Raw genomic sequence first — 8,444 nt, forward strand, 5'->3', positions numbered from 1 at the left:
GCCGCCGCCGCCTTCCCGGTGCGCGGGCCCGGCCGCCGGCGCCGCGCCGCCCCGCGGCTCGCCCCGACGGCAGCAGCGCTGGCGACAAGATGGCGGGCGGCAACAGAAACACAACAGGCGGGCGCTGGCGCGGCCCCGCTACTACGCGGCGGGCGGCGCTAAGACGCGGCGCGGATCAGGCGGCGCCGCCCGGACGGGACGGGGCGGGACGGGACGCGGCGGCCGGGACGGACCGGCGTCAGGCGGGGGTTGGCCCCGCAGCCCCACCGCCCGCGCGGGGCGGCCACCAACGCCGGTCGTCACCGGCACGGACCAGAGCTGCGGGGGGCGGAGGCGGGCACGGTCCGGTCCGGCGGGCCCGTGATCCGGGCGCCGGGCTTTGCGTTCCGCACTCCCCCCGCAGTGCGCTGGCGGCCCGTGACGCGGTGTCAGCGCGGCGGCAGCCAATGGTGCGGGAGGACAACACGGCGTGCAGCCCTCCACATGGCCGCCCCAAGCCGCCGCCGCGCGCCTTAAAGGGGCCGCGCCCCGCCCGCCAGCGCCCGGCACCGGCGGGGCCGTCGGCATGGCACGGCACGGTACGGTACGGTACAGTACGGCATGACACGGCATGGCATGGCACTGTGCGGCACGGCCACGTTAGCCCGCCCCGGGATGCGCGGGTAGCGGAGGCGCGCCGGGTCTGCCTGTTCCCTCCACCTCCCGCGGGTGCGTCTGCCCAGATTACCCTAAAATCAAGACAATTACGTTATTTTTACACGCATGCCCCGCGTGGCCTTGTCTGGCCCGCCTGCAGCTCGCACCCCGCATGAAGCAGTGCAGAAATCAGAGCTGTGATCGCCAGCAGGCTGCGGGCTGGGAGCGATGTCTCGCTCAGCAGATGTTGCCCTGTCCCGTGTCCCCCCGCAGAGCCTGTCCCCAGCTGTCCCCTGTCACACGCTCTCTGCGTGCACAGGGCTGCGGGCTCTGGGGTGTCCCCTGCACCATGCCCGGGGGTGCCCGTGCAGAGCTGAGCCCTTTGGGTTGAGCCAAAGCACGGAACGAGGGAGCCTTTGGAAAGCATCTCAGTTTTTATCGGGGGAAATTATAAAGAAGCAACAAAAAAGAGTCACTAGAGGACCTTACTGCGAACACAACAACCGTGTCTAACGCAGTACACTTGTTAGAGCACAGCTTTCAAAAGAAACATTTTCAGATGCATTTGAATGGTTTAGTCCTGTGCTGCATTAACTGCCTTAGTAGAAGGCAAAACTTCCCTTCAGCCTGTCTGGTAACCTCTTTTGCAAGGCTTTAATCTCCAAGGAGAGTTGTTTGTCCAGAAACCCTGGGCTCAACTGCTAAGCTAGCTCCTGACTTTGGCAGCTGAAAGTACAAATCAGTGCCATTAAACATTCATATCAGAGAGATGTTTCCTGATTAAATTCATTTATTGCAAGCTTTTGGACCCAACTTATGCAGCAGCTTGGGAACACATCCAAAATCCACCAACTGTGTATTCATCTACCTCTGGAGGATTATACTAGGAAAGGTTTTCGCTGAATCATTTGCCCCTGTTCCTGGAGACAGCAGTAAACCAGAACACTTAAATTATTTGGATTGACTGTGTGATCATGGAAGAGTTTTTAAAACTTTTCTTACATGCTAAAAGTACAAAGAGGTCCAATGTCTTCCCTGTTACACTCCACGCTTGAGAAGAGCAGACACTGGGCTGTCTACACAGCAAAAAGACTTTGGGAGCTGAGGACACCAAGGAGCATGGGTTGGGGCTGAGCCATCCTTCCCCTCCTGCCCAGCCTCCTGGACTCTGCTCTTCCTGCTCTGTGCTGCTCCTCACAAACACACAGGGGCAGCCCCAGGGGAAGCAGAAGCTTCTGTGGCATTGGAAGCACAGCCGGTGGTTTCCTCGGGGCAGCCCTGGGGGCTCCTGGCACTGCCCACCTCCAGCCCATCTCAGGAGAGCTCTGTGGCTTCCATCTGCAGTTCTGGAACTTTCAGTCAAATCCTGTGACTAATGTCCTCCATAGAACAGGTGTAACTTACATGATGAGAATTTAAAGCTTTTGTTTCCTTTACAAGCACAGGTAGGTTCAAACGTGTGGCCTTTTACCTGTCTTGAGGGAACACCCTGGGTCTTTTAACTTGCTATCTGGTTTTATTTCATGTTTAGTCAGTCCTCTAGGTCATATAGGATGATAGTCAGAGGGTACAGATGTTAATCCCTACTCTCTCTGTAGTAAGTTTAAAATAAATGGAGTTAAGCATGAATGAAATTGCTCCCATACACTTTGAGTGATGAATTTGGATATTATCTTAATCACGAAGCTGGGTATGTGTAAACATTTTAAACAGTACAGCAAATACCAGGGTACACTGGGTTATTGATGGAATTATATAAAGTTTGCATGGGCTTAGGCTTATTTAGGTATAATTATGATCATAATATTCATGCATTGATAGTGCAGGGAAAACAAGCTATGGGTATAGATCCCATTATCTTTCCTTATATCCACCCTTCCCCTAAAGAGAGACAAAAAAGAAAAAAACAGGATTTCAAAGGAGAAGGAAAATGGCCATTTTGAGGATGATGGTCTCTTATGATGCCACCAAATCACAAAGCCCCCAAAACACCTAAAATCCTCAACATCGTGTTCTATGTTAGGAATGTGGTGGATGTTTAAAAAACCCCAACTTCATCTGTGCAAACTTGGAAGAATAAGTGCAGTACTGCTGCAGACTGGACAATGTCCTTCCTGCCTGTGCAGCAAAGGGCTTCTCCTGACAAAACCATCCTCAGAATTTTTTGCACCACATGGCCACAGTAAGTTTGGCTTTCTGGCAATATTCATCACAGAGCTTTTTTCCCAAACTGCCCCCGTTCATCTCCTGTCAGGAGGGGACTGGAGCAGAAGGTGGCAGAGGCTCTGGGAGCAGCTGGTGGTGCTGACACCTCTGCTGCAGCCTGGAAACCCACGCTGGGAGCAGCCTGGTGCCCACATCTCCCTCCCACACTCCTTCCCCAGCCCTGGTGCTGTCTGCTGGTGTCAGGCAATCCCAGCAGTGTCCTGTGTGCATGCAGCAGTTACTTATTTTCCTATTTCTCTCTCATCAGAAAGGAGCTTTTATGAAATATTGCTTCCTAGTTGTACTTGTTGTAGCTTTTTGCTAGCAAGCTACACAGTTACATCCATGACAAAATTATTTGTATTCCATTTGAAATACAGTAATTTTCAGAGCACCTTGTCACTGCAATATGTGGCATGCATTGCTACAGAGTAAGAGGGACTGGCTCAGAGGAACTGAACCAAAAAGTCATTCTGGCATTCAGAAATAAATATTGGGCTCCCAGTGCTCACGCTCAGTGCTGGCATTTGGATCATGCTGCTGATCCTGTGGTCTTGTGCAAGCCCAGCATTTGTTCAGGTCTGGGTCTGAACGTCTGACGTGGTCTGTGCTGAAGCAGCCAATATTGTCTGAGCAGGTACAGCCATGGCCTGTCCTCTGGATTTGTTGGTAAACAGTGAGGGGGAAATGTCCATCCAAAGTCCATAGCCTACAAGCCAAGGTCTCCTGGCCTTGGGGAGCAGTCTCAGACTCAGAAATGAGCACTGAGCACATCTCCCCAGCCCACTGCCCACCACTGTCTGCGAGAAAATACCTTCTGGGAACGACAGAATCCCACCCGTGAAACACAGAGAGAGATCACAGCACTGTCCGCCGAGAACTGGATTTGCCACTACGCTGCTTCCAGTCACCTCTTAGCCGTGCTAAAGCCGTGCCAAACAAAAGAACGGAGGAGCAGCAGCTGCACGGCGGCTTCGGCACTGCCGCCGCACCGGGGGAAGCTCCGGCACCCGCCGGCCTCCCCCCCGCTGCAGGGCCGGGGGGCTCCGGGGGACTCCGAGGGGCTCCGGGGAGCAGACCCAAGCGGTGTCCGGGGGTCTCGTTCGCTGGCTCCCAGCCCTGGCTCCATCCCGGTCCCCGCCGAGGAGCGGCAGTGCCGGCAGCCGCCGGCAGATGGACCCCCGGCCCCGCCGGTACCCGCGGACGGTCCCCCCGGTACCGCCGGGACCCCCGAAATGGGGGGTAAGAATCACGGCAGCGCTGACCGGCAGCGGCAGCACCACTTGTTGTGCTCAGCCCCTGGGATGGGTGCTCAGAGCTTTCCAAACCCACCCGACACTGACCTCCGCTAGCCGGCAGTCACTGGACCTGACATTCAATGATACATAGAAACAAGCTGAATAAAATAAAATAAAAGCTTTTCTGTTATTTTCTATTTCCAAGTCATCCTAGGGTCAGCACTGCTGCATGCCAATATTATTTCAATTCTGCAAACACTTGCAGACTGATCATCCCAACAGGCAATGGTCCATGCTACTGTGATGGGCCAGGTCCTCTCTGAGGCTGCTGAATTCACGTACAGCACTTCAGATGTCTGTGCACACCCCAGCAAAACCTTCGCCTTTAGAGCAAAACTACTGTCAAGAGCTCACCATACATGTCAGCCTCAGACACAGGCTCAGTATCTTACTGTGTAAGGACAAAGCCCAGCTTGCTGCCAGCACTGTGTGATGACAATTACCGAGGGTCAATCGACTGAGGGATGGGAGCTGTGTATTTAGGTGAGATTATTGCAGTGTTGCTGAACAGCAGCGTTTGGACTCGCTCAGAGCAGCTTCTCAGAAATCAGGCTCCTCTCTGGGGAGGCTGTGACCTCTGAGGGATGCAGAAACTGGGCTAGAGAAAATGGGAGGAAAAATATTTGCTGCTCCCTGCAAGTCATTTAAACTGAAGACTCAGCAAAAGAACACTTAATAGATGTTTCTTGCTTTTGATTTAACCAAAGCTGACCCAACACAAGAGGATATTCAACACATTCTGCCCCGTTTGCTATAGAAAGGAAAGATGCAGACTGTTGAAAACAGAGTGAAGCTGTTAGAGAAATTACATACCTATCATCAGTGCCTGTACCTGACCTAAGCCCATACAGGAGTATATTAAGTTCTCCAGAGACAGTCCCTACACAGGGACAGTGCAAACACCCAGTTAAATAACATATGGGTCAACCTACTATTTCATTTGTAGATGTATTTTACAAAATACATGTGTGACAATAGAAGTTTTTGAATGGCACAAACCTATATCATTGGACAAAAGTTCTGAAAAAGGATTTAGACTTATGGTTGATACTTGCATGGTTCATAAAAAAACAATTTCCCCTTTCTGTCTATATGTACTCATGCTTGTACTGAATGTTTCTATATCATAATATGTGGCCATATTAAAATGGAATGATAGCAGAAGCAGGTTTTAAAGAGCAGCAGCTGTAAAATTATGCTTTGTGCTTGCAGTAGGATGACACTATTGGGCACTATAATAAAAGCAAACCTCAATAACATGATATTAAAAGAGACCTCCCCTTTTTTAGCAGACACTAAAAAGTAAGAGAGATCAAAGTGTGCTTATATCTTAAAAGAGTCATGGTCTGGGGCTGTTCTGAAAAGGGCCAGATGGATCAAACTGCTGCAATCTAGTTTAGGAGGCAACATGCACATAAATTATTCAGTGCCCTAAAATTTAAAAATCAATGCATAACCCAACAATCAGAAAGACAACTTATGGGCAATTTTTGATCAGGTTTTCCCACAAAACCTCAAGAATTGCAATTGCAACACAGACCAAGAGGGAAGAGCCTTTGCCTCCCTTCTGTTGTGCCCATCCTGTAGGATGTGTGTGGCTAACAGCATACACTGCACCTCGGTGCTGGCTACACCCCAACCCTCCTCCCTCTTGCAGTATAATTAATAAGGAGCTCTCCATGAAGTGCTGACTTCAGTCTTTTAAAATGAAGTAGTAGTACTGTTGCTCCTGGAGCCTTCACACCCCTCACCATCATTTCTGGGATGCATTGGGAGAAGGCAGAAGCAACAAACTGTGTCTGCAACTCCAGCCTGGGCAGTTCCCTGGCAGTTTCATCATCACAATGGGTGTAAAGGGCAGCTACACGTAAACAGACAATGATAGTAAAATCAGCTGGGCTCTCCCTAGCACCAAGCATACTATCAGGGCTTAAATAATTAATACTCTGGCTTACGATGTACCTTTCACCCCAGGATCTCAAAGCACTCTGCAGCATGTGGGGATGGATTTTTATTTTGCTGGAGTAAAATGAGTAGAGAAAGATTAACTGATTGACCAAGGTCATGCTGTGTTAACACTTCATTTGTGTACCACCATTTAACTGGATAGCTGCTGTGACCTTGAAAAGCTGGAAGGCTGCACTTTAAAGCTAACAATGTAAAGATAATCTCCCTTAAAGGATACCCTATGTTTGTGATTAGGCAAAAGAAAAGCTTCAGAAGCACTGTTGGTTGTGTGAGTGCTCACACTGTTCTCCAGGGTATAATAGCTGGAATTTTCAGTGGAGCCTGAGAGATGTGCATGCAAAGCCCCCCCTCTATTTCAAGGAAAACTGGTTACTCAGCATGCCTGGGCTCTGCTGAAAAATGGAGCTGGTGAACCCCTGGAAGGTTCCCAACTAGAAAAACCAGGGTCATCAGATGAGACCATGGAAGGCACAGTGGTCAGTTCCTGAGGGAATTCTATTGCCTGGCTCTGGACTCTGGACACAAGTCCTCTCCTACCCTTGAGCCATGTCCTTGCCAACTGTTTCCCAGTACAACTCCCACATGTGGGATGGCTGCTCTCAGCACTGTCCCCTCTGGGCCTCTGCTCATGTTGTCCCACCAGTGCTCCCAACACAGCCAGGCAGACAGTTCTAGTCCACGCTCAGCACAGGGATGGGTGAGCTGGAGTGTGCCAGAGCCATCAGCTCCCTCCTGCCCTGCCCAGCACCATCACCAGAGCCAGCCCAGCACGTCCTGCACTTTAACTGGGCTGACACCCTCCCGTACAGCAGATGAACTCATCTGATTGCCAATGATTTTTTTAAGATGACCACGTTGTAACATTTGACTGCCTTTTCTTGTTGCCCTAACCTGGCTCTGCAAAGCCCCACCAGCCCCAAACACTGAGCAGAGGAGCTCAGACCAGAGCACTGGGCTGCAGAGAAGGAGCCACTTGACTTGGCAGGGAAAGCAAACAATCTTTCTCTCTCTGTGCGGCCCCCAGAAGTGAGTCAGTAGGCCTGACGAACAGAAACACAAGTTGCCATAGAAACTCACATGCCTTCCACCAGGAGGAGAAAAAAAATGTAGGCCAATATTTCTGCTTAGTTGGCTCTTGTTCTGGCTGTGCTCCTCAGCCAGGGCTGTGTGAGCAACACCCATTGATTTTACCCCCAAATAAACACCCTGGCCCCTCTCACACGTGTGTGCACAGCTACATGGGCACAGGCACAAGTATGTCCCCTGGGGCAGTGAGAAGGCTGCTGCAGGGTGACAGGAGCAGGGAGCTGGGCAGGGCCCCTCCAGCAGCACCCACCATGGCCATCTGGCTGGGAGGATGCAAGGAGAGCAAGAGGAAGGGTGTTAACATGGAAGGTTTGTGTTGGATGAAGCATGCCAGCTATTGTTGGTGTCTTTTATTCCCCAACTGTGTTTTTGTTGTTTCTGCTTTTAAAAGTACATACTGGGCAAGTTGATTTACTTCTATTCTTGCTCTCTTTCTTGTAGATTTCATAAAGGACAAATGACCTACAATGTGTTCCCCTTGGGAAAGGGACCTCTCAGCCTTCTCACTTTACCCTGACACTGTCTGTTTTGATGCTGTTTGTTTTTTCTGTCCCTAATGCTTGTTTTCTGTGACAATATCTGCCTGTTTCAGTGGTACCCACAGTAATGCTCCCCTGTCTTTTTTAGTTACTGCAATATAAATAGTTAACGATCAGTGTTTGATTTAGATATCTGCTTGGGGAGTGGAAGAGTCAGGAAACTTATTTTAGAAATAAAAATCACTGTATAGATTTAATAAAAGTAGAACAAAACTTTGCAGTGTTTTCACTGGGGAAGTGACTCTAATTCTGTGCCTGCCACTGTTGGATTCAGTATGTGGGACACTTCCCTCTGGGAAGGAATAAGTAAGATAATTTAGAGTTAAAAAAATAAAAGTCCTAATACGACTGCAAGATGAGAAACTGAGAATATGTGAGAACTCAACAACAGTGTGTGTGGGGAAGCTGTGTAAAAACGTCAATACTGAGGAATTCTTCCTGCCCATGTTGTGCTGCTGAATGATTTCCAAGTGACGAGCAGTCTGATGCAGTGTCAGCACGGTATGAACTAAAGCATGATGTAACATGGGCAGCTCCAGCACTGCTTTTTTTTTTTTTTTTCCCCCAGGCTGGATGCTTGCCAGCTCCCATTCCTCCTCTGTGTACCAAAGCAGCTATTCCAGATCCTGGGCTCTGTCCCGGGGTGCAGAGGCACAAACACTGCTTGGAGCAGTCCCAGCAGATGCTGCTCAGCCTCCTCACAGGATGCTCC

The sequence above is a fragment of the Calypte anna genome, chromosome 19 (assembly GCF_003957555.1).
Source record: "Calypte anna isolate BGI_N300 chromosome 19, bCalAnn1_v1.p, whole genome shotgun sequence".
Lineage (NCBI taxonomy): Eukaryota > Metazoa > Chordata > Aves > Apodiformes > Trochilidae > Calypte > Calypte anna.